The sequence below is a fragment of the Balaenoptera physalus genome, assembly GCF_965194825.1.
Source record: "Balaenoptera physalus genome assembly, chromosome: X".
In the NCBI taxonomy this organism is placed as follows: Eukaryota; Metazoa; Chordata; class Mammalia; order Artiodactyla; family Balaenopteridae; genus Balaenoptera; species Balaenoptera physalus.
In genome coordinates, this window is record NC_138903.1 from 31,958,638 (window position 1) to 31,986,496 (window position 27,859).

Sequence of the window (27,859 nt, forward strand, 5' to 3'; positions counted from 1 at the left end):
ATTTTCCCTGCCCAGCCCCAGAGTCAGCATTGATTCCAGATCCCTGAGTCTTTTCAGTGGGGGAAGGGTGGTAATTACATCAATTATAATAGACCTACCATGACAGGCCTCAGCTTTCTTTCCTTACTCCTCCCCCTCCTTTGCTTCATTTCAGTCTCACTGACTTTCTGACTGTTTACAAAACACTCAAACCTTCTTCTCTATGATGGTCTTCCTCAAATATTGACATAGCCTTTCCAACCTCCTTCTGGTCTCTGTTCAGAAGAAACCCCTGGTGGAGATTTCCACGGATACATCATCTAAAAAACATATTCTCATGTTTGTCATTCTTTAGCCCCCTTCTCTGCTTGATATTTCTTTACAGCATTCATCATTACATGATGCCACATTATATATTCATCACATATTTGTGAGAGCCTCGTGATTCATGAGATCCTTCTGCCTGGCATCTAAAAAGTACCTGCCACCACATAGGGATTAAATAAATGTGTGTTAAATAAATAAATCTCAAATATTTAATAATGTATAGGATTCTTTTTCATAAACATCAAAATTTAAAGCGTAAATAACTATCTCAAAATAATTGCCAAAACTATCTATACTATATTAGAAGTATAAGAATTCTGTGTCTTCTATTCAAAGAAAATAAAATCACTGTCTTGAAGAGATATGTGCAATCCCATCTTCATTACAGCATTATTCACAGTAGCCAAGAAAAAGCGATACACACACACAAACAGAAATATTATTCATTTTTAAAAAGAAGGAAATCCTGCCATTTGCATCAACGTGGATGAACCTGGAGGACATTATGCTAAGTGAAATAAGCCAGACACAGAAAGACACATACTGTATGATCTCACTTATATGTGGAATCTTAAAAAAGAAAAAAAAATTAACCAAACTCTTAGTAAGAGAGAGTAGAATGGTGGTTACCGGAGACTGGGGGATGGGGGAAAAAGGGAGATATTTATCAAAGTACACAAACTTTCAGTTATAAAATTAGCAAGTTCTTTAGACCTAATGTGCAGCATGGTGACTATAGTTAATAATAATTGAAAAAAGAAAGAAATCTGTGTCCTTATTTGTTATTACAAGCACAGGATTGTTTTATCACAAAGAAAGAAAGAAATGGATATGTCTGAACTTTCCCGGGAATTTACATAATAGTGCATGTATAATGTGGAAGAGTGAAATTGGCTTAAAAGACAAGACCACAGCTGATGACTTCCTTTTTTTGTCTTTCCTTTCTTTCTTTCCTCCTTCTCTCCTTTACTTTCTTCCTTTCTTCTTTCCTTCTTTTATTTCTATTAAAGAGTAGTGACAAGCTACAGAATTCATAATCAATGCACAGTTAAAAGAAAACATCATTTTAAAATCTGTATCCAAAATTGGTTAATCTGTCAGCTCAAGATACTGATCTGTCAGTCTCCACTAGGTTACAAATTTAATTATAATACATTTGAATGGTTGTGTTTTACATTTTAAAAATAGTTTAATATTACATTAAACTTTAAAATTGAATAAAACATTTTTAGAATCCCTAACAAGTTCTAGAACTCAAATGGAAAATTACTCTTTCTCTTTCTTTCTCATATGTTTCAGGGACAAGGTAGTTCCTTCTTAAAAAATACCTAGCAGCCTAGAGGGTGACATATGGATATGGAAAATTACAAATGTAATTTTTCCAAATATGATTTTAACTTGATTTGAATAACATTTATAAATCAGAGTTTATTGCTTGAATTTTTACAGGGCATCTGATTTTTTTAAGGATATGTTTCATCACAAGCAAATTAATTCTATAGCTGAAATGTAGGGATAAATGGATTATAGTTCTTTTTTAAAAAAATGTCTCTGGCAAAAATCATAATGTATAAATTAAAAAAAGGATATGGGTTTTTTGAGAAATACTTAAAGGTGAAGAAGAGCCTCTGTGATAACTTTAGGGAAAGAATGAAAATGACTAATTGCTTTTTTTATTTCATAAATCATTATGTGGTGGGAAAATGTTATCTCAACAAAGAGTTAGCAAAGTTGAATTCTAGTCCCATTTAATAACTGGCCTACAAGGTTATCTTGATGAGATCATTAATCTTTGCACTTTAGTTTCCACTTTCACACATTCAAAACCGGACTGAATATTAGCAAGGGCCTACAAAGGATCAAGGATCCAAACTGAGAATTCAATTCAAACTGACATACGTAGACAGCAGTGAAGAGAAATGAACATTACTATGTACCAGCTGCAAAGGTGAATCTCACTACATAATTTTGAGAGAAATAAACCAGGCACATAATGATGCTTACAACCTTACTGAAGTGATGTAAAGGTTAAAAACAACATTATATATGCTTATATAAATGATAATAGTGTTCACGTTTGGGTTGAAGGGAATAGGGATTGGGAGAGGAGCAAAGTGGGGCTTCTAGGATTCTGGCAGTGTTCTATTCCTTGATCGCTGTAGTGATTTTAAAAACAATTGAGCTCTTAAATTATGCTTTATTTACTTTTTTTCTGTAAATTTTTTATTTCAATAAAGAGTAATTTAAAAAGTAAAATGGGTACTTCTGGGAAGCATCAGCATAACTATAAGACTCCCAGCATATCCTCTAAAACAGTAAAGAAAAACTAGAGCAACAAGTAAAATCACACACATCTTTTGCACTTGACATAACTAAAAGGTGTAGAATGGTCAAACTTTAAATTACCTGTAAAAAGAAAACTAAACACCAAATCCCAGTGAGCTAACTGCCTTACATTTCCTGTAAGCCTTGTCAGAGAACAAGGGCAATTTGGGAAAACTGTGTGAAAAAATAAGGAGGGAAGTAAAACAACCTCCAGAAAGAGAAAGTTTGCACTAATGTGAAAAAAGAAAAGAAAAGCACATGCTAGGTCAGAACACTAACTAAAGGGTAGAGATTTAAAAGTGTATGATTCAAGCAGGCAATCCTGGAAAGGTAAGGTTTTAATAGGGGAAGAAGAGCAGACGATTAAAAGGGAGAGTTACCCTATGAAAATTGCATAGTAAAAGGGGAAAGCAAAGTGAGAAATGTATGATCTCTAAAGACCAGGGGGGGGGAAAAAAGGAAATTAAGGACACTCAAATCCTGTGTTCACCTCTCTCACCCTTAAAAGAGAAAGAAAACATGACTCAGTAAGGAAACCATCCTTTGCTACACTATGGAAAAGTGTGTGCTTGAACTAGGAATCTTATAAAACACACTAAATCACCAGCATGGTTCATGGAAATATGGACTGACATTCTTCCCCTAGTCAAAACTACTGTAAAAATAAAACAGAACATAGATGATTCAGCTGAAAAAAATGTCCTCAAATATCTGATGAAAAAGCAGAACTCATAATGTAGTATTCCAAAATGAAGTAAACATTCTCAAGTGAGTCTTTGAATATATACATATGTAGATATACACAAACATATATATATATATATATATATACAAACTTTGAAGCAGAAATTAAAAAACTAAAAGCAGAAATATACAAAAATAAGAGACAGTAAATAAACTTGATGAACACTAAATACTTAGAGAAGAAAAGACAAAATCATATCAGTGATGAAGACTAAATTACAAGCTGAACAAGAAAGAATAGATTTGAATGAAACATAAAAGGACAATTGAAAAGGATAAAAATGTAATGAAAGAATGAAAATGAGAGAGAAAAATGGTCAGAGAGAAAGTGGCTGAAATGGGAAATAGGCAAAGATGTTAGAAGTCGTGTATAATTGGAGTCTCTGAAGATGATAAAGAAGCTAATAGAATGAACTTAATACTTACAATTTAATCTAAGAAAAGCTTCCAAGAAAAAAAATCAAATACTTGAATTTATACCTTAAAAGAGGTCATCAGCTACCAGGAAAAAATTACCTCAATGGTGAACTTCAATGTAGTCTTTAAACTATTAGACTTTTTTATTGAAGTACAGTTGATTTACAGTATTGTGTTATTTTCAAGTGTACAGCAAAGTGATTCAGTTATTTCCAGACTATTTTCCATTATAGGTTATTACAAGATACTGAATATAGTTCCCTTTAAATCCTTGTTGCTTATCTCTTTTATGTATAGTAGTTTGCATCTGTTAATCCCATACTCCTAATTTATCCCTCCCTCCCCTATTTCCCCTTTGGTAACCATAAGTTTGTTTTCTATGTCTGTGAGTCTATTTCTGTTTTGTATATAAATTCATTTGTATTATTTTCTAGATTCCACATATAAGTGATATCATATAATATTTGTTTTTCTCTGACTTCTAAGAAGAATATTCTTTGAATAATATAATATTCTTACTAAGTATAATATTCTCTAAGTCCGTTCGTCTTGCTGCAGGTGGCAATATACCATTATTTTTTATGGCTGAATAATATTCCATTGTATATATATACCATATCTTCTTAAGCCAGTCATTTGTTGATGGGCACTTGGGTTGCTTCCATGTCTTGGCTATTGTAAATAGTGCTGCTATGAACATTGGGGTGCATGTATCTTTTCAAATTAGAGTTTTCATTTTTTCCAGATATACACCCAGGAGTGGGATTGCTGGATCATATGGTAGCTCTATTTTTAGTTTTTTAAGGAACATCCATACTGTTTTTCATTAAACTATTAGACTTTTAAGACAAAAGAGAAGATCCTCAGAATATACAGGCAAACAGATCAAATAACTTTCCAAAGCAAGAGAGTTAGAATGGAATCACACTTCTCAGGAAAGACATACAAAGTGACAATAGAGCAGCACTTTCAAAATACTTAAGGATAAAAAATTTGAAAAAAGGATTTTCTATCCAGCCAACATCTCTTCTTAATATCAAAGCTGCAGAAAAACATTTTTAAACATTGAAGAGCTCAGAGAATTCTGTATTTATCATCCTTTCATGAAGAGTCTACTACAAGATGAACTTGATCCAAACAAGAGATAATTAGGGCCACATCCTTAATGTAGAGCATTTCACAATATGCTTGATGATATAAAAATAAAGCAGAGATGAGGACAATGGTAGAATAATATTTTGCATACTTTACATATTATGTGTTGTGTGATCTGGCAAAGTAAAAAGAATGCAAATAAAATGGGAGATTTCAGAGAGGGAATGAAAGAATAGAATAAGTTCATTGCTTATTTAATAGTTTTAACTGGAAGATTAAGGGATATGATTTAAAAGTAACAAATGAGACAGTAAGGATTGAATAAGGAACAAGTGAATAAAGGTATTAAAAAGGTATAAATGCAAAAGTAACCACTAAACATTTAAATACCAGAAGAAATTTAAAAACTAAAGGGACAAAGAAACACAAAATGTAGAGTAAGAACCACAGCAAATGTTACATAATACACATAATAATTATAACATAAATAGCATAACAGAGTTGAGACCAAATAGAGCAGTCTTATCAATAGGCATAAATGAGCTTCACTTTACTTATTAAATGAAAATGATTTTTAATTTGGCTTACAAAGCAAGAAAAATCTCTATGCTGTATAAAGGGACACACAAAAAATAAAATGATTTAGAAAGACTAAAAATAAAAGGATAGGTAAAGAAAATATTCCAGGAAAATAGAAAATAAAGTGGGAGAGTAGTGATACTGATAACAGACAAACTAGAATTCAAAGCAAACATCATTAAATGTGAAAGATAAGTCTAATTTTATTGCTCAGAGGCAAAAATCATAAATAAGATGAGATAATCTAAATATCTTTCACCAATTAGTAGAGAAACAAAATATTAAGCAAATTAAGCATAGTAAGCCAAAAATGTAAAAGATACAAGGAAACAGAAAAAGAAACATAACAGTAGAGTCTTTAACATACCATTATCAATACAGGATACATCAGGTGGATGAAAGTAAGTAAGAACAGTCCAAGGACATCACCAAGGTGGCCACATAGGAGACCCTGGCCTTCATTTCTCGCCAACTCCCCTGAAAAGATCAACAATTAGACAGCTATCCACAAATGAAAACAGCTCTGGAGTCCACTTAAGAAACTTCAGCAGCACAGTGGTACAAAAAATCCTGAGAATAACAGCACAAGAAGAGAAGGAAGCTTCATTTTGCCTGCATCATCCCATCCCCCAAGCTGGCATTGCTAAGCCTGAAAAGGAAACTTCCCAGCTAGAAACAGGTCCCCTCACCAAGAAAGGAAGAGTGGGGTGAGCAACCAGCTTCCCCAGTCTTTGGGACACTGAACGAAGGTCCCAGTTTGGTTTTACTCCACCCAGATTGGCAAAACTGAGACATATAGAGATGGCTGAAAACAGGGAAGAAAAGCAGAGTCTACAAAGAGCAGCCACACAGCAGGAGTGATTGTGGTTCATGTTGACCTGCTCTGCAGACAAACCAAGCAGACTTTGCCAGTGAAGAAGCTAACAGCCAGCACAGCTATCACAGGCCCCCTACCAATTTCACCAGCTTTTCCCCCATCAAGTATTCATCTTTGATGATGCCAGCCACCTGAGTTCCTCCCCCACTCCACTACCGCCCCCCCCCCCAGGAAAGGAACAGCACTGGCAACCAGCCCAGGCCTCTGCAGCTGCATGAGTGAAAAATGCCAGCCTAGACCTCTGCATCTGATCCCCACTGTCATGCACACACTCAGGGCTAGCTCCTCCAGTTGTGCAATTGCACACCACCAGCTTGACACCTGCCACCAGTGTGCATGCCCAAGGGGAGACTATACAGTCACAGGAGAGCATGCTGACAGCCAGGGTACCTGTAGTTGGCCTCAGCCCTTGCCACTGCCCAGGCACCTGCTGCTGGCCCCCACACCAAGTGTGTGGACACCACCAGCTTCAGCCACCACTGCTGCCTTCAGTGGTCTCTAGCCACTAAACCTGGAGGTGTTGCTGAGGACCACAACAGCCCTTGAGGCTACTGCAGGCAACTTGCAATGTTTGCCAAGGACCACACAGTTGTCGATGCTGTGGACCCCACAGCCTGAGACAAAGAGACACCAGTCTGCCCCCCTCCCAAGACCTGGTGCTGCCACACAGCCCTGCACTTTGTGCCCTGTACCACTAGAACCAGGGTCACAGCATGCTCCGGCATGGCCCCACCCAAAGGTGAAATTCTTCCTTTACTGAAGTCAGTCCACAAAGTCTAGAAGAGGTGATTGCTTCTTCAAATGTGCAGACACCTATGCAAGGATACAGGGGACATGAAGAATCAGGGTGAACATGAATCCACCAAGTGCATACAGGAAACCTTCAGTAACTGACCCCAAAGAAATGCAGATCAGAAATTGCCTGACAAGAATTCAAAATAATTATTTTAAGATGCTCAGAGGGCTAAAAGAGAGCAAAGGTAGACAAGTTAACAACATTAGAAAAACAGTAAAAGAAGAAAAGGAGAAGTTCAACAATGTGATAGAAAACATAAGAAAGAACCAATAAGAAATTTGGAGTTGAATAATATAATGACTCAATCGAAGAATTTAATAGACACCTTCAATATCAGATTTGATCAAATGGTAGAGAATCAGTGAGCTAGAAGTTAGAACTGTTGAAATTATCCAATCAGAGGACCAAATAAATAAATGAAAAGGAATAAAGAAAGCCTACAGGAATTGTGAGACACCATTAAGGAAACCAACAAATGTGTCATTGGAGGCCCAGAAGGAGAAGGGAGGAAGAAAGCAGCAGGAAGTTTATTTAAAGAAATAAAGGCTGAGAACTTCCCAAACCTGGGAAGACATCTAGACATTCAAGTTCATGAAGCTAATAGGTCATCTAAAAATTTCAATTCAAAATTAATGTTTTCCAAGATACATTATAATAAAACTGTCTAAAATCAAAGAAAAAGAATTTTAAAAGCAACAAGAAAAAAAAACTCTCATACAAGGAAACCCCCATAAAACTATCAGAAGATTTCTCAGCAGACACTTTGCAGGCCAGGAGAGAATGGCACGGTATACTGAAAATCCTGAAAGAAAGAAAGCACCAACCAAGAATACTTTACCCAACAGTTTGTTCTTCAGAAATGGAGGTGAGATAAAGACTTGCCCAGGCAAACAAAAGCTGACAGAGTTCATCACCACTAGCCCTGTCTTTCAAGAAATCCTGAAGGAGTTCTTCAAGCTGAAATGAAAGGATGCTAATTAATAACATAAAAACATGAAAATATACAACGCACTGGTAAAGGTAAGCATATAGTCTGATTTAGAATATGCTAATACTGTAATATAGTAGTGTGTTAAGTACTTAACTCTAGTATGAAGGTTAAAGGACAAAAAGTATTAAAAATAGTTATAGCCACAATAATTTCTTAATGGAGAAATAATATAAAAAGATGTAAATTGTGACATCAAAAACATAAAAAGGAGGAGTAAAATGACAGAGTTTTGTACCACATTGAAGTTAAGTTGTTATCAGTATAAAATAGACTGTTATAAGATGTTTCACATAAGGCTCATGGTAACCAAAAGCAAAAACCTACAGTATATTCACATAAGAAAAAGAGAAGGGAATCAAAACATACACTAAAGAGAACCATCAATTCATAAAGGAAGGCAGCAAGAGAGGAAGAAAGAAACAAAGGAACTACTAAACAGAAAACAATAAGATGGCATTAGTAAGCCCTTACTTATCAATAATTATTCTAAAAGTAAATGGCTTGAATGCTCCAATGAAAAAACACAGAGTGGGTGGATGGATTAAAAAAATACAAGACCCAACTATATGCTGCCTATAAGAGATTAACTTCAAGATTAAGGACACACATAGGCTCAAAGTAAAGGGATGGAAAATGATATTCCATGCAAATGGAAACCAAAAGACAGCAGGGTAGTTATACTCATATCAGACAAAATAGACTTTAAGGCAAAAATGGTAACAAGAAACAAAGAAGGTCACTATAATGATAAAAGGGTCAATTCATTAAGAAGATATAATAATCATAAATATATATGCACCTAAATATATAAAGCAAATACTAACAGATCTGAACTGAGAACAATATGCAAATATCATAATAGCAGAGGACTTCAGTACTCCACTTTCTATAATGGACAGATTACCTAGACAGAAAATCAACAAGGAAATGTTGGATTTGAATCATATTTTAGACCACATGAGCCTAGAAGACATACACAGAACATTCTATTCAACAGCAACAAAATATATACATTCTTCTCAAGTGCCCATGGAACATTCTCCAGAATAGATTATATGATAGGTAACAAAACAGTCTTTGCAAATTTAAGAAGACTGAAATCATACCAACTATCCAGCTATAGCGATTATGCAAGAAAAAAAAACAAAAGACACCCAAATTGGAAAGGAAAAGTAAAACTAGCTATATTCAAAGATGACATGATCTTATTTAGAAAGAATCCTAAAGAATCCACAAAAAACTAGTAGAATTTATAAATGAACTCAGAAAAGTGGAGGATACAAGATCAACACATAAAAATCAGTTATACTTCTATACACTTGCAATGAACAATCTGAAAATGAAATTAAGAAAACTTATTTACAACAGTATGAAAAGAATTAAATATTTAGGAATAAATTTAACAAAAAAGTGCAAAACTTGTGCACTGAAAGCTATAGAACATCTTTGAAAGAAATTAAAGATGACCTAAATAAGTTTGAAGACATCGTATGTTTTAGAAAACTTAATATTCTTAAAATGGCAATACCCCAAATTGATCTACAGATTCACCACAATCACTATCAAAATCCCAGCTGGCTTTTTTGTAGAAATTCATAAGCTTATCCTAAAATTAATATGGAAATGCAAAAGGCCCAATTTAAAAATTTAATTTAAAGATACAGTAATCAAGGCAGTCTGGTACTAGTGTAAGGATAGACATATAGATCAATGGAATAGAATTGAGTCTAGAAATAAGCCCATACATATATAGTCAACTGATTTTTGACAAAGGTTTCAAGATAATACAAAGGAGAAAGAATGGGCTTTTCAACAAATGGTGCTGAGAGAACTTGATATCCACATACAAAAGAATGAAGTTGGACTCCTAGCTCACACCATATACAAAAATTAACTCAAATTCTATAAAAAACCTAAATGTGAGAGCTAAAACTATACAACTGATAGAAGAACTATAGAATTCTTTGTGACTTGGATTCGGCAACAGTTTCTTAGATATGACACCTGACTACCAAAATTAGAAATTTTTGTGCTTTAAAGGACACTATCAAGAAACTGAAAAAACAACCCACATAATGGGAGAAAATATTTGCAAATATTATATTTGATCAGGATCTACTACCCCAAATATATAACTCTTACTCAATAAGAACTCAATGATAAAAAGACAGACCAATTTAAAAATGGACAAATTACTTAATAGACATTTTACCAAATAAGATATACAAATGGCCAATAAGCACATGAAGAGATGATCAATATCATTAGTCAATAGGGAAATGCGAATAAGAACTACAATGAGACAACACTTCACTCACACTAAGATGGCTATAATAATAATTTAATGAAGTTAAAAAAACCCACATTAGTGAGGATGTACAGAAACGAGATCCCTCAAACATTTCTGGTGGGACTGTAAAGTGGTTCATCCACTGTGGAAAACAGTTTGATATTTCCTCATATAGTTAATCATAGAGTTACTGTATGACTCAGCCCTGCCATTCCCAGGTATATTCTAAAGAGAATTAAAAATCAAATGTTCACAGAAACTTGTATACACAAATGTTCATAACAGCATTATTCATAATAGCCAAAAAGTAGGAACAGCTCAAATCCTATCAACTGATGAACTGATAAAATGTGGTATAGTCTCAAAATGGAATGTTATTCAGCCATAAAAAGGAATAAAATTCTGATATATGATACAGCATGAATGGACCTTGAAAATATTATGCTATGTGAAAAAAGCCAGTCATAAAAGACCACATAATGTATGATTCTGTTTATATGAAATGTCTACAATAGGCAAATCTATAGAGACAGAATGTTGATCAGATCGCACAGGGCAGGAGGAGGGTTGAATAGGAAGTATTGCTAATTTGGAGGGATAAAAATATTCTGGAATTAAATAATGGTAATGGTTGTACAACATTAAGAATATACAAAAAACACTGAATTGTGCACTTTAAAATATTGAATTTTACAGTATGTGAATGATATCTCAATTTTAAAAATAAATAATTATGTTTGAGTAGAAATCCCTCTGAATCTTAAGATGTAGACTTTGCTCCCCATAGAGTTTAGATTTCTAATTCTCCCCAAGGACTTTCTCTAACTAACTTTGAATTGGAAATAGGTGTGATTCACGGAGGCAACAGTGTAAAATAGTAAAAGTGATGAGAAGATTTTTGTGACTTTTTGTTCAGACAATTGACTAGTCTGAGTTTCTAATAATGATGAAATTAGATGCAGTAAAGAAAATTGACCTGTAGACCAAAAAAAGGTAGATATTTACTTCCCCCTACCTACTGATGTGCCAGAGCCCATGATTTCAGCACTAAGGCTCTATGATTATAGAGCAGGAAAAGGAATAAGGAGGCCATTTGTGCCAGTGAAAGATGTCGGGAGATTGCCGTGAATCAACCTTTTAGACTGACATGCACAGTTCCTTTAAAGTTATAGACACTAGTGGGTTTCTTCTACTTGGAGCCTTCAGTAAGACAGCATCTTATAGTCCATATGGGTTTTAGTGAAATAAATCTAATAGAGCAGTCCATGTTGAGATGATATATCTTGTAATATAACAAGGACTTTTCTATGGGTTGTATAAAGCCTTGCTTTGTGAGTTAAGTCTGGCTATAAAGGAAATTTAACAGTGGACTTTCTTCTGAAGTGAAGCACACTCCCCCTATGTGTGTCTCTCTCAGGGATGTTTGGTTTATGCTGTATTCCAGTGTGGAGGCTAGTAGGTAAGGTCACGCCTCTGTGAGAATAGGGCAGGCAGGGTCTTCCTAGAGGGGTCAGACATCCTAGTTGGGTGCTCGGATAGAAAATGGGAACTTAGAAGGTGTGCCTTAGACAGATAACAGGAGAAAGTTGTTCTCTCCATCTCTGTCTCATCCTCATGTGTTTGGTATTGAGAAATCTAAATAAACATGCATGAAGACACTTCTTGGAACAATTATAATAATGACACCTGCCGTTTATTGTGTAAGTAAATTGTTCTAGTGACTGTGTTGAGTGACTTTTATTTATATTAGACCATTTAGTTCATCCAGTAACTGTTTAAGATAGATACTGAATTGTCCACACTTTGCAAATGAATGTACTAAAATGTGTGCCATAAACACTCAGACATTGAAAGTCTCACTTTCAACCCTATTTTCTGTTATCTTCTTCAAGCCATTCGGTCACCTAGGATTCTCTCTCAGCTTGTCTTGCCCACTGGAAAATAGTTACTCTGAAATTGTGATGCCTCAGGAAGCCACTACCTGGCCTGTAATATCTGTGATGATATTCATCCTTCCAAATTGCTTTTATATTAAGAAGTAACTTGAAGTGCAAATTTCTTTGTGAGAACTGTTTTAGTAAGGTGGTTAGGTTAGCCATGAGATGGACCTTAGTTTTCTTTTTAAAGTATAATTAAGATTCTGTATATTTGTTGAATCCTAAGTCTGCTACTTACTAGCTGTGCAACTTTGGGCTAGTTACTTAACTAAATTTCTTCTTTCTACGAAAGAGACCATGATTTGTGATGATAACAGCAAACTGGACTTCAAAGAACTGTTTTGAGGATAAAATGTGTAAATTCAGGTGAAACTTCTAGAATAGTGTTTAGTAAAGAGGTAGTCCTTAAGATATGTGCATTTTTATCATTACCACTTGAGTAGGAAAAGCTTCTGATGGTTATGGGGCTGAGGGGGTTGGGGAGTGAATAGCAAAGCAAAGGGACAGGGAAATTATTAGAGCCTGAACTGGTGCCCACTGAGGAGAGATGTGGATGAGGTATCATCGTACAACTCTTGGGAAGGCATGAGGAGCCATATGGACTCTGGATAACGGAAAAAAATGAGAAGCCCAGAAATAGAGATCAATAGGGAACATTAACAAGTAGCCTGCCCCCCAATCTTGCCCAGCCCTGGCCCTTTCCACCTCACTAGCAAAATAATTTCCAGTCATTTCTGTCTCTCTTTTCTTAACACCAAGCAGAGGTCTCAGATTTGGACCCAGATAGAAACAAATAGGTAATGGGAAATTCTTTTTTAAAAATCACCCTAAACCAGTTTGGAATTATTCCTTACACCACAGTTCAGCTTAACACCAACTGGCCAGCAGCTACTAACGCTGTTTGTTCTTTGAAATCGAGGTCTCTTTATTTGACCTTAACAGCTGTCCTCTTTCTCTGAAGTGTCTTTTACTTTTCAATCCAAATTTCTCTTATTTGAGGAAAAGGACAAATAAGCAAAATAGAAGATATAAAGACATGGACAGGCCTTTCACAGAAGAGGAAACATATGTAGGGGAAAAACATGTGAAATGGTATTCAGCCACATTGGTGACCAAGTAAATGCAAATCAATGCCAGGATGAGATGTCATTTTGCTCCCATTTTATTGGTGAAAGGAAGAAATCTGATCATACCAAGTTGGTAATACCAAGTGTTGGAGAAGATCTGAATTTCTGTGATTTCTTAGATTGTGGGAGGAAGTATAAATTAGTACAGCCACTTTGAAAAACAGTTGGCAATATCTTGTGAAGATGACAATTCACATACCTGGCAATTTCCCTACCAGCCATATACCCAGAAGAAGCTCTCGCACAGGGAGAAATACATAGGAATTTTCATTATAGCTCTTTTGTAACAGTAAAAATCTAAAAACAACCATTAAAAGAATAAATAAATAAAAACAACATTTTCATACAATGGAATATTATACAGTGGTTGAAATGCCTGGACAGCAGCTACATGGAAGAATATTGATGAATCTTAGCAGAGCAATTGGAATGAAAAAACTAATGCATGAGATCACATAGACTTTATATCTTTTCTATTAAGATACAACTAAAGCTGATAGTATACATATTGGAGGGGTACTATATTTGCTTATGATAGAGTGATGAAAAAAAGGGGTATTATGAGCATAAGACAAAAGATTGTTAACGTTTCAAGTTGAGAGAGTATTGAAGTTATAAATTCCTTTGGTACTAATGCAAGAGAAAATCTAAACATAACTCTAAAAGGTGAAAAGAGAAGGTCAAACTTGTTTGGGACTCCAGAAATGGAGCAGAAACAAAAACATAACTGCTGGGAATCTTATGACCCTCCCACCCAACAGAAAAAGGTTACTGAGGCCTAGTATATCCTGACCCCCTAACTTAAGCTAGTAACTGAAGGCATCCCAGGTTAACACAATGCCCATTCCCACACATCCTTCAGTGAACAGAAGTCCCACCAAAAACACCATGTGAAAATGGCAGCCCTGGCAAGGGGCTTAGTGGAGGGCCCCACTAACAACAAGTGGCTACCGGTAGTCTTCTCCTTCATTATTTGACCTGTGATTGCTCTCTTCCACCCTGAGATACTGCATAGTAAAGATGTACTAGCAAAGGGGTATAACAGGTAGCATGGCTCAGGAAGCCTTCCCATTCCCTTGGGCCTAAAACTCCTCTCCACCACCCAGAAACATCAAGAGGGTGGCCAGGGGGGCACAAGGGCTTATTCATGATCATCCACCCCTTGGCTTCCCATTATCCAAGCCATAGGGTTAATCCCTTTAGAACAGCCCAACTGTCAGTGCAAAGAGTTAACAACCGGGGCTTATGAGTGATCACCAGCCAAAGTACTCGGAGTTCAGCCCACGGGCTACTGCGGTTCCTTCCTGTTTCTATCTAGATAGTGTCGCTGTTGGGCTAAAGAGTGACTGCCGTCCATGTGGACGGATTGCCCCAACTAGATCCGTCTGTATACCCAGGCATCGGCGGAAATTCCCCTAGCTCCCTCTCTGCCTTGAGTCTTCCCCACAGCCAGTACCCTTTACTGAGATTTGTCAGTTTCCCCCCTCCATATCAGCAAGGATTGCCCAACATCGTCAATATCTTGTCCCGTGACTGGGCTCAGCATGGATATCAGTGCCCCATACCAGGTGCTATGGGGCAGACTGGAGTATCTTGGCTTTCATTCCTGCATTGAATGTGGCCCAATTGGGGCCTTCAAAGACAGAGGTGTAGATGGCCTGTCTCAATCCAAACTCCCTAAGAATTTGTTGTACCTCTTCTATAGATTTCCAGGGTCCCACATGCCCAGGGAGAGCCCCCTCATTGGGCCACGCCTCCCTGTAGGCTGGAGTAATCTAATCTATAAGGGAGCGAGTCCCTTGAACCCACCCGAGTACCATGCAGGTGCTGCTCGAGGGCAGGATGTGTGGTGATGTTGCTCATTTTCTCTCCCTCCTACCCAGTCAGAGAAATGCCACCCCTTCCCCCAACATTAACCACACCTGGATACTTTCCCTGGCCTTGTGCTGGAACTTGGCAACTATCTCAATAAGCTCAGTGGGAGGATATTCTCTCATGATGAAAATTTCCTTAACTGGGGGCTGCCTTGCTGGCTGGGGAGTTGTTGCTGTGTTTTTGCTTTCCTTTATATTAGGGGTCAGATGGCATGGGGCATTTCATCCATTTCACTGTCAATCACCACAACTGCCTCCTCTTCACTCTCCTCACTCTCCCAGGATTCCTCCTCTCAGCGTCCCAATCAGGCTTTGTTACAAGTGCTCGAACCTTAATCCCTGGCAGTAGTTGTGCCCTCCTAGCTTTGCAAAATGGCACATTAAGTTCTCCAACTTAATCTGTTGCTCTTCTACCTTGTCTACTAGCCCTGGAGCTAGCAGGGTAGTGGACATCTGCATGTCATTCTCTAATCTCAGCTCTTATTCTGATTTTCTAACTCAGATTTCAGCCTCTAGTCAGGCATCAGTGTTCAGGCAAACTGCCCACAGGAGGGGCCAGACCACTGCAGCAGCAACCATTCATTTCCCTTCAGTGCTATAGTGTGCTATGTGTAGCTCTTCAAACAAGCACATCAAACCAGCTGGCGTTTTCAGAGTGCCCTATACTCATGTGGCAGTCTGCAAGCATCTGACATTCAGACCACCCCTCCCCACATAGAGATAGATGGGCAACTCAGGATTTTCCCTGCAGATACCTCTTTCCCAAGACCCATTTATTCAGATTCTGGGCTGGCTTGCCAATTGTTGATTCACAAACTTGCCCCCATGCACGGAGGGCAAAGAGAGACTGAAGAAAGAGGCAAGAGAATGTAACTTATGATGCTTATCTTGGGTAGCCACAAGATGAGCAGATCTCCGCCCCTGACCACCAGAATCTTAAAAGTCTATATAGAGGCCTTAATGGGGTTCAGTCACATGTACTATCCAGATGGTTGCAGCAATACATTAGTATCTCAAGGCAGTGTCCTTGGGGCAGCTTCTAGTGCAGGGAAGGCCAGCAGAAGGCACATTCTGAGGACAGGGAAGAGGGTGAGGAGCCTCTGATTGCCCGGGTCCAAGTCATGGGTCAACCAGTGGTCACCTCCTCTCAATGGTCCCCTCTAGCAGTATATCATCTTTCAAGAAAATAACTGTCAACCCTAAATTTTAGAGCAGGTGAAACTCTCTTTTAAGAATGAAGGGGAAAGAAAGACTTTCTCAGACTAAGAAAAACTAAAAGAATGTGTTGCTATCAGACCTATTGTTAAATAATGTCTAAAGGAAAAATTTTTAACGAAAAGGAAACAATAAAATGAGGAACCTCGGAGCATCTGGCAGGATTAAAAAAAAAACAATGAAAAGAGAAGAAATATGACTATATCCAATTGATTACCCTTCTCAGGGGATTTATAAATCATATTTGATGACTGAAAGAGAACTGTAATAACATCTGATACTCAAAACAATGATATTTAAAAGTAAAGAAGGCAAGAAGATCCAAATGGAAGTAAGGTTTGCACACTTCACACAAAATGGTAAAATGTTGATACTAATAGACTGTTATAAGTCATAGATATTGTAATAACCAGAACAACAACTATGAAAAATATACAAAGAAACACACTCAAAGCCACTATAAATCATCAAGATGAAATCCTAAAAAATATGCAAGTAATCTACCAGAATGCAAAACATAACAATCCTAAATGTGTATGTGCCAGAGAGCCTCCAAAAAGTAAAAATGATAGCTCTAAAAGAAGAAGAAAACAAATCTACATTTATACTTAAGAATTCAACACCTGCCTCTCGGCAACTGATAGAACTAGACAGAAAATCAGCAAATCCCATAACCACTAAAGAATTTGAATTTGTAATTTAAAGGCTCCCAAAAAAAGCAATTTCCATGTCCAGAAGGCTTCACTGAAGAATTATTCCAAACATTTAAAGAATAATTAACACAAACTTTACATTATCTTTTCCAGATAATAGAAGAGTGAGAGATGCTTCTCAACACAGAACAGTATCACTCTCATACCAACACCTGAAAAAAGACAGTACAAAAAAAGAATACTGCAGACTAATATCTCTCATGATCTTAGATGCCAAAAACCTCAACGAAGTATTATTAAGGTGAACCAAAAAGTAATTATATACCATGGCCCAATGGGGCTTATTTCAGGTATGCAAGTTTAGTTCATCATTTGAACATCAACAGGCTAAAAAAAAAATTTTGTGATCTTATCAATTGATGTAGAAAAAGCATTTGACAGTAAAAAAAAAAAAGAATGAATAAATTAAAACATTTTTATTTGTGATTCTAAAAGCTCTTAGGACGTTAAAATAGAAAGAAATTATGTCAACTTAAGAAAGAACATGTAGGACTTCTGGGTTGGTGAAAAGGTGGAAGTCCTGAGAGAGTGGCATGCCTGGAGAGTTCATGGAATGTAATCACCCTTTTCCCAGACCTTGCCCTATGTGTCGCTTCCATCTGGCTATTCCTGAGTTATATATATCATTTCATAATATACTGGTGATCTAGTAAGTTAAAAAAAGAAAAGAACATTTACAAGAAACCTATAGCTAACTTTATACATTTGTGACAACACAGATGGACCCTGAAGTTATTATTCTAAGAGATATAAGTCAGATGGAGAAAGACATATACAGCATGATTTCACTCATATGTAGAATCTGAAAAAACAAAACAAACAAACAAACAAAATAAAACAGAGAACAGATTAGTGGTTACCAGAGGGGAAGGGGTAGGTGAAATGGATGAAGGGAGTCAAACGTATGGTGATGAATGATAATTAGACTTGTGGTGTTGATCACCTTGAGTGTATACAGATGTAGAATTATAATGCTCTATACCTGAAACTTATATAATAATAATAAAAACATTTGTGCTGAAATGGATGATACTGTACAAATTGGGGTTTTTTGTCTCCCTTTATAATTTATTCAGTGGGTGGAAAATTCTCCAGGCCCCTGAAATAAACACTGGAAATGACTTTGGATTGCTCTCTTAATAAAAGGTTATATGGTCATTAAAAAAAAAAGAAAAGGAAAGAAATGAAGAATCTCAGTCCCTATCCCAGATTTACTGAATCTGAATCTGCATTTTAACAAGATTCTCAAGTGAGTTCTATACATATTAAAGTTTGGGAAGCACTAGTATAGAAGTAGGGCCTAATCCACTTAAACCTACTTCCCCTCTCTTCTAAATGGCTTCCTAAATACCTGGTTTCTTTTATTTTGTCAACCATTTCCAGTGAATGATCTGCTTTTCCATGTCCCTCAGCCACCAGTAGTTGCAGATTACCAAAGTTTTTCTTCTCCTTGGGCCTCTAGAAATAGAATATTATCTTATAAATGTTCTCCCTTCTTTTTATCCCTAAAGAAATCATTTAGCACTTGGGAGTTTTTCTAAAAGTTTATACTATTAGCTATGATGGAACAATATAATAAAGAAGCCACTTTAACTACACTTTTCCTCCTTCTTCACTTTTCGTCTTCCATTCCCTTTCTCCTTCCCTCTTTCTCCTTCTCTCCCTCTTTGCCTCCCTCTCTTCCTTCCTCCAAAAGTTAAATTTGAAGAGGACAGTGTAAAAACTTGGATGTTGTTGGTGGAATTCTGTGAATGAAAATACTGAAATGCGATTTACCTACATTTAGAAAAACAGCTGGATTAATTAGTTCCTGCCATTTAATTATAAAAATAAGGGCACAGAAAACATTTGGAGAAGAGTATTTGGGGTAAGAAATGGGAGTGGGAAGTAAGGAGATACCACTGAGTCTGTTGGCAGTCTCTATACCTGAAAAATATCAATAGAACAGCCCATTTTTCTCATCGCTTCTATTTCCCTTCACCATTACCAGACATCACCCTGTAGCCATCACTCTGGGCTAATCCTGGGGTATAATAAAAAGCTGGACCTGTGAGAAAGAAGATGGGATCCTCCTCAAGGACAGCAGAATGAAAACTGATACCAGCTATGTATGAAAGGAAAAGAAGTCCCTATGAAGAGAGACTGAGTTATCCATCTGATTATCTGTTTCTGTGTGGTCATTTATTCAAAGCCCATCAGCTGATCAAAGATGGGCTATTCATTAACATGAACAATGAGCCTTCCCTGGCATATTCATTTTGAAGACAGTGCCTTGCAGTGGGCCACTCAGAGACCAGAAGTCATTTTCCAGCAAGGATCCTAAAACAGCAGTAGTTGCTACCTGAGTGAACTTAAATCTACTACAGATTTGCACCATTTAGTTTGGAAAATATTTTGTTTGTACATTTAAATAAGTATAGACAAAATATAGGTTCAAATCTAGTTTAAACAGGGTGAACTAAATGGTTGGCCTTTGGTTTTTTAATTTGCAGGTTTAGTCCACAGTTCAAAAAAATTTCCAGAGTTCAGCAAATTATTGTGGTCCATTCCAGTTTTTGACTCATGTTTCAGTACAATTACAGTTCCTGTTTAATACCCAGGGGTGGTATATTTTAGAGGATGGTTTATTTTTGTTATCTTGGTTTGGAGTACATTCTAATCTGTAACATACGAGACCTTTTTTTTTTTCCTTCTCACTAGCCTCCCGGTTAATCCAAAGAATCTAAACAGAAATACAAAGTTCCTTGTGTTTCCCAAAACAGGTTCTAATCTTACATTTGTCAGGCATTCAAAAGACCAAGTAACAAAATGTCAAAGATTGGCATAATGTTTGGATTTTTATCTCATTTGTGTTTTTTCCCCCAGAGATTCCATGAGGCAAACATTCCCAACTGAAGTTATCTGATGTTAAAAGCTTAGAATGTGTTGAGCAAAGACTTAAATGTGCCTTAGCAAATACCATTCACATAAATTCACCTGGATCCACTTTATTGGCTTGTTATCAATATCTGGTTGCCTTTCTTCCTTTTAAACTTCTGGCAGCTCTAATTTTATTTTATAGACTCTAGTTTTTGCTTTCCACCTGCTCGGACCTAATTTCTGCTGGACTTGGTTTAATGTCTTACATCAATCAGTCCTTCCCAAAGGAGTGCCTTTACTATGCACATTGCAGTGTGTGTGAGGTTATGTCATTCTTAAGCTTTTTTACCCTTCCCCAACTTCACATCCACTACTTAGGTCTCTGATAGTGCCCTCTCCACCAATGAGGTCTTTACACGATGTCAACTCCTCAGAGAAACTTTTGCTAACTCTTTCTCACCTGGCTTGGGTACTTTGCTTTGTGCTTCCTTTTCACACTGAAATAGCCATATTGAGTCTCTTATAACACAAGGTTATCATCACAGGTGCTATGATTGCACCTGAAAGATTTTTGAATAATGAGACTCTTATCATTTACCATCCTATTCCCAGACCATGGTATCAATACAATGGCTTTCGAAGTGTGGTCCCCAGATCAATAAACAGTAGCATCACCTGAAGAGATGGATTATTGTTAGAAGATTAATACAGTTTAGTTGAATGAATAAAGGAATGAGGTTCAGTATTAGAATATTAACCCCCTGTTTACTCCTGTAAATAATTGGGCAATGATACCTGTAGCCAGTATTTGGGGAGAAGCAGAGAGAGTACTCCTTGAACATAAGAGAAATAATAATGGTCCTCTGAATGTTATTCAAAGACACAATAAAGAGAATATGTGTTATTTAGAGGTGGAGCAGGTCAACAGTGGATGTGTAAAGCAAGGAGAGATAAACTTTGGCAATGATTATCAAAGCTCTATTCAGGGAAGGAACCATTTTGGCCCATGAACTTGAGCCATTAAAGTCCCATCAGCAAGTCTATTACTTTTGTACACTATCTCAAACTGATGCATGCCATCAACTATTCATAGTATATAACTGCCTTTTGGGGTTCTGGTAATTTTCTGTTCTGCTAATTTTTTATTTATCTTCTCATGCATGTCTGTGTACTGGGGGAACCATCTCTCAGATGTCAGCTTCCTTTGCCTAGACTGGGCAAGTGGAAGTTTGTTCTCACTATTCTTTTGAGTGTCAGTACTCTTAGAAGCCTTTTTGTCATGTTTATCTTCATAACAATCCTGTGAGATAAGTATTGCTATTAGCTGTGTATATGAGGAAACTGAGAATCAAAGAGGTTAAGTAATATAACCAAGCTACACAACAAAAAAGTGGGAGACCCTGGACTTGAATATGGGCCAAGGAAGGAATGGGACTCATAAGTGAAGTGGAAATATAATGGGCAAGAAGGAATACTAGGTTAGAAATATCAGTGGATTTAGGAAGGTGTGATAGGAACTCAAGACAAGATGAAAGCAAGAGGAACCTGCATATTGAAGAGTTGCTATATTTAAAGTGGACCATAGCAAGTTGAAATATTTTCTTGTTCAGTTTTTAAACCTAATTTGCCTTTGAGTTGACCAGAGTTTGTTCATTTGAAACAAAGGGGAAGGCTATATCAATGATTTCCAACGGTAGTGGTATCACCTCGCAGAGGTGCTTGGGACATGTTGAGTGACAATTTTGTTGCCAGAATGATCAGAAGGCACAGTTGGCAGTTAGTGGGAGGAATCATCAATGTTGTACACTGGGCAGCCTCACGCAACAAAACCTTCCCGCATTCTCTACACAAATTTCAATGATCTTACTGGATATTCTTGCAGGTAAAAATCCAATCTTTGACTATCTGAGCCTAGAACCTAATGTAACCTTCTTCAAAGGAAGAATGTGTGCAGTGGTTCACCATTTTTGAATATATTGTCCATGAATATACCAATCATAATTAACTCACCCAACTGCACAGCTGTTTCAGACAGTTGTATACACAGTGATTCTCCGTCCAAGAATAAGCATCTGACTACAGCCATTAGGTCTTCCAGTCTGGTTGTGCTGAGGAAAAAAAAAAACTGCTATGAATTTATTTTTCTTTTTACATTACATTATGGTATTAACACACATATACAAGTATGTTGCCGTTAGATTGTATTACCTAAGAATTTTATTTTAAAGTGATAAAATGTGTGTTTTAAATTGAGGAATTAGTTCTGATGGGATTGAAAACCTCTCTCTGAGATACTCTAGTAAAAATCATTACATCCAGCAAATGTCTTTACATAATTGTGATTGTTCAATCATAATTTTAAGCAAATAATATTTAAAAGGAAAAAGGCAACTCTGCAAGAGAAAAAACACATTTCTATATAATGATATAAAGTTAGACAATCTAATATTTCTTGGTCAGAAATTCACTTCAGAATTGAAGTTTGTATTTGTGAGGATTAGAATTATTTTTCCTATATTTCAAATTTAGTCCATGGATATTTTGTTTATAATCGAAGAAAATTTTAATCTGGCAGCCCACCAGTACCTCAGACTAAGAGCTTTACATGAAACATATCCACTTATATTCTCAGAATTACCATGTGCATGCTTCCAAAACACAGAGGTTTCAATTTTTCTGCAGTCCTCAATTTAGCAAAGTGAAATCAAAGTAATCTTTGTATGGTAAAAGACAAATTATAATGTGTGTAGAAGAACTCCACTCTTCAGATCTTCAAATCCTCAAACTGTGGCTCGGGTATAATTCTCTGATGGACCTTGTCAGGATAGCCTGTTCCCCAGCATCAGAAACAAAAGGAGGATTTACTTAATGTTTTCAAGTCCTGATGGAAATGACTTAGTTTCCTTCTTCGTGCCTATTTATTACCCTTCAGATCAGTGCTTTGTAGTGCCAACACATGACTCCGCCACAGGATGGAGCACAGGAAATTCTTGTTCTGAAACAGATGATTAGGAAAAATCCAACAGCATTTGAAACAAGAACATGAAGATGAACAAGACCTTCTGAAATGACGTATCACAGAAAGTAGAGTAAAACAACACCAATACTGCTGATTACTGAGAGGGTAATTACGTCAGATGAGAAAGTAAGAGCGTGAAATGCAGCAAAATGCTTCTGAGAGGTTCATACCTGGTGTACCGTAGAGTCACTTGGGGACATGTGAAAACTACCAATACCTGGTCCCCAATCCCAGATAGGGCCCAGGTGTCAGTATTAGCTCCTTGGGTGGCCCTAAAATTCAGCCAGCTTTAAGAACCACTGACCCGCCAGTTCATCAGTATCCCTATGGTTCTGACAGAAAGCACCTGTGGGAGATTAGTACTAATTTGAGCATTGACCTTGATCCAGCTATAGTTTTGCTGCATAACATGGGGCTATGTGACCATTTTTTCCAATAGTAATAGTATTCTTTCTCTCCCTTCCTTTCTTTCTTTTTTTTTTTCTTTCAACTAATATTTATTAAGTGTTTTGCTGCTGTTGTTACGATGCCAGTCACTGTGCTTGCTAGGCCTGGGGAAATAAAATCTAAACAAGCCCTACTCGTTGTCCCTGAGGTGCTCACAATCTAAAGTTCTCAGAAATGAGCAGAGATGAACAAGGCTATATTGTTCAAAATCATATCTTAAGTCACTACAAACATTGAAGCACTCCATCAAAACTAACAAATCTCCTAATCACATTTTTTTCAGGAAAACTAAGGTTTTGTACCCTATCTCTTATTTGTAATATATCTTGATTGGCATTCTCTTATTTTTAACCTGAATTCATGTTAATTCTTGACAAAGAAGGAAATGTCTCATATATAACAGAAGGAAAACTCGGTGTCTGTATCTGTGATTGTAGGAAATAATTTAATGGTATCTCAACATTTTCATGAGTAGACGTAGGCTCCTCCCAATTAATTGGAAATTGTACATTTATCATGTTCTATTAAAAAGAAATTAGCCTTGGATCTTTACTGAGGCTATATTCCATATATTATTTAAATGTCGAGATTATTTAGGAATAGTTATTTCAATTCATAAATGGATAACTGTGCTTCTTTCCTCAATCAGTGCTTTCTAATTTTATTATTTATTAATTTTTGCCCTCTCTTCTCTCAATTTGCGTACTTTCCGCAAATACGGAACTTCTTTGAAATTAAAAGACATTTCTATTACCTTGATTGTGGTGATGGTACCACGGGTGTTTGCATATGTCCAAACCCATCAAATTGTACACATTAAATATGATTAGTCCTTTGTATATCAGTGTTAAAAAAAAGAAACCAACAAATTAGAAGACCATAAAAATGATACATAAAGGCAGTGATGCCAATGGAACTATTACAAAAAATGAATCTCAGGTAGGGCAGAAACAGAGGTGTAACATGGATGAGATGATGGAAATAGATTTCTACAAAACCACATTAAGAGCAATAAGGAAAGCTGAGTGCTATCAGACCTTGAAGCTACACTTGTATTTGCTGCAAGGATTAGGACAAATGCTTTACCTAGGACCACTGTTCTGATATGTTCTCATGTGCTGGAGCAGAGCTAAGGTTATTAGGCAGGGGAATTGGAATTGCTGACCTAACTGCACCCAGCAATCTCCTAAATAAAATTCGACAATAATAAGAAGAATCTAAGTACACTACGAAGTGCCCTGAAAACTTTAAAAATCATTTGTCTCATCAGATAAAAACTTTTGAACATTCCCCTTAATATATTCTAGTTATATATACATTTACACACACACACACATAAAAGTAGAAAAGGCATAAAAATTCATATAGAACTGTAAAAGAATGAGATAAAAACTAATATAAATAGACTTATTATTTTCCTTCTGCACTCCAATAGATCTTCTTTTGCAATCTCTATTTTGGATACCATTGCTCTAAGTTGGTCTGTTTCTGAGAATACAGTGGTTAGGCTCAGATGGAACGAGCTGAACAAGGCTAACTCTTTCCTTTCTAGACAAAAATAAATTTATAAATTTTAAGGAAACAATTTTATCAATATTCCAAGGACACCAAAAACACATATAAGACAAACTTTTTACTACCAACACTTACTATGGCCTAGTCCTGTTATACCTCTGCACTTCCATTTTTACCTGCTTTGTATTATTCTTTTTAAAAATTTTTGTAAACATCTTTATTAGAGTATACTTGCTTTACAATGGTCTATTAGTTTCTGCTTTATAACAAAGTGAATCAGCTATACATATACATATATCCTCATATGCCCTCCCTCTTGTGCCTCCCTCCCACTCTCCCTATCCCACCCCTCTAGGTGGTCACAAAGCACCAAGCTGATCTCCCTGTGCTATGTGGCTGCTTCCCACTAGCTATCTATTTTATATTTGGTAGTGTATATATGTCAATGCTACTCTTTCACTTCGTCCCAGCTTACCCTTCCCCCTCCCCGTATCCTCAAGTCCATTTTCTATGTCTGCGTCTCTATTCCTGTCCTGCCCCTAGGTTCATCAGAACCATTTTTTTTTTTTTTTAGATTCCATATATATGTGTTAGCATATGGTATTTGTTTTTCTCTTTCTGACTTACTTCACTCTGTACGACGGACTCTAGGTCGATCCACCTCACTACAAATAACTCAATTTCGTTTCTTTTTATGGCTGAGTAATATTCCATTGTATATATGTGCCACATCTTCTTTATCCATTCATCTGTTGATGAACACTTAGGTTGCTTCCACGTCCTGGCTATTGCAAATAGAGCTGCAGTGAACATTGTGGTACATGACTCTTTTTGAATTATGGTTTTCTCAGGGTATATGCCCAGTAGTGGGATTGCTGGGTCGTATGGTAGTTCTATTTTTAATTTTTTAAGGAACCTCCATGCTGTTCTCCATAGTGGCTGTATCAATTTTCTTTCCCACCAACAGTGCAAGAGGGTTCCCTGTTCTCCACACCCTCTAAAGCATTTATTGTTTGTACACTTTTTGATGATGGCCATTCTGGCTGGTGTGAGGTGATACCTCACTGTAGTTTTGATTTGCATTTCTCTAATGATTAGTGATGATGAGCAACCTTTCATGTGTTTGTTGGCAATCTGTATATCTTCTTTGGAGAAATGTCTATTTAGGTCTTCTGCCCATTTTTGGATTGGGTTGTTTGTTTTTTTGATATTGAGCTGCATGAACTGCTTGTAAATTTTGGAGATTAATCCTTTGTCAGTTGCTTCATTTGCAAATATTTTCTCCCATTCTGAGGGTTGTCTTTTCATCTTGCTTATGGTTTCCTTTGTTGTGCAAGAGCTTTTAAGTTTCATTAGGTCCCATTTGTTTATTTTTGTTTTTATTTCCATTTCTCTAGGAGGTGAATCAAAAAGGATCTGGCTGTGATTTATGTCATAGAGTGTTCTGCCTAGGTTTTCCTCTAGGAGTTTTATAGTGTCTGGCCTTACATTAGGTCTTTAATCCATTTTGAGTTTATTTTTGTGTATGGTGTTAGGGAGTGTTCTAATTTCATTCTTTTACATGTAGATGTCCAGTTTTCCCAGCACCATTTATTGAAGAGGATGTCTTTTCTCCATTGTAAACTCTTGCCTCCTTTATCAAAGATAAGGTGATCATATGTGCGTGGGTTCATCTCTGGGCTTTCTATCCTGTTCCATTGATCTATATTTCTGTTTTTGTGCCAGTACCATACTGTCTTGATTACTGTAGCTTTCTAGTATAGTCTGAAGTCAGGGAGCCTGATTCCTCCAGCTCCGTTTTTCTTTCTCAAGATTTCTTTGGCTATTCGGGGTCTTTTGTGTTTCCATATGAATTGTGAAATTTTTTGTTCTAGTGCTGTGAAAAATGCCAGTGGTGTTTTGATAGGGATTGCATTGAATCTGTAGACTGCTTTGGGTAGTATAGTCATTTTCACAATATTGATTCTTCCAATGCAATAACATGGTATATCTCTCCATCTGTTTGTATCATCTTTAATTTCTTTCATCAGTGAATTATAGTTTTCTGCATACAGGTCTTATTTGTCTGCTGAGGTAGGTTTATTCCTAGGTATTTTATTCTTTTAGTTGCAATGGTAAATGGGAGTGTTTCCTTAATTTCTCTTTCATATTTTTCATCATTAGTGTATAGGAATGTAAGAGATTTCTGTGCATTAATTTTGTATCCTGCTACTTTACCAAATTCATTGATTAGCTCTAGTAGTTTTCTGGTGGCATGTTAAGGGTTCTCTATGTATAGTATCACGTCATCTGCAAACAGTGACAGCTTTACTTCTTCTTTTCCGATTTGGATTCCTTTTATTTCTTTTTCTTCTCTGATTGCTGTGGCTAAAACTTCCAAAACTATGTTGAATAATAATGGTGAGAGTGGGCAACCTTCTCTTGTTCCTGATCTTAGTGGAAATGGTTTTAGTTTTTCACCATTGAGAATGATGTTGGCTGTGGGTTTGTCATATATGGCCTTTATTATGTTGAGGTAAGTTCCCTCTATGCCTACTTTCTGGAGGGTTTTTATCATAAATGGGTGTTGAATTTTGTCAAAAGCTTTTTCTGCATCTACTGAGATGATCATATGGTTTTTCTCCTTCAGTTTGTTAATATGGTGTATCACGTTGATTGATTTGCGTATATTGAAGAAACCTTGCATTCCTGGGATGAACCCCACTTGATCATGGTGTATGATCCTTTTAATGT

The 27,859-nt window shown here is 36.5% G+C and overlaps 2 long non-coding RNA genes and 1 pseudogene across 3 annotated transcripts in view; 2 read left to right on the plus strand and 1 right to left on the minus strand.

The window, feature by feature from the left end:
• LOC309652666 overlaps positions 1 to 27,859 on the plus strand; it is an 857,026-nt gene that overhangs the window by 360,401 nt on the left and 468,766 nt on the right. The window lies entirely within an intron of this gene.
• LOC309652561 (melanoma-associated antigen B16 pseudogene) overlaps positions 1 to 27,859 on the plus strand; it is a 392,313-nt pseudogene that overhangs the window by 146,839 nt on the left and 217,615 nt on the right. The window lies entirely within an intron of this gene.
• LOC309652665 lies at positions 12,534 to 25,504 on the minus strand. The gene is made up of 2 exons (XR_014258867.1): positions 22,784 to 25,504; positions 12,534 to 22,253 (listed from the first exon to the last, which is right to left on the minus strand). It is a non-coding gene; the product is annotated as an uncharacterized lncRNA (long non-coding RNA).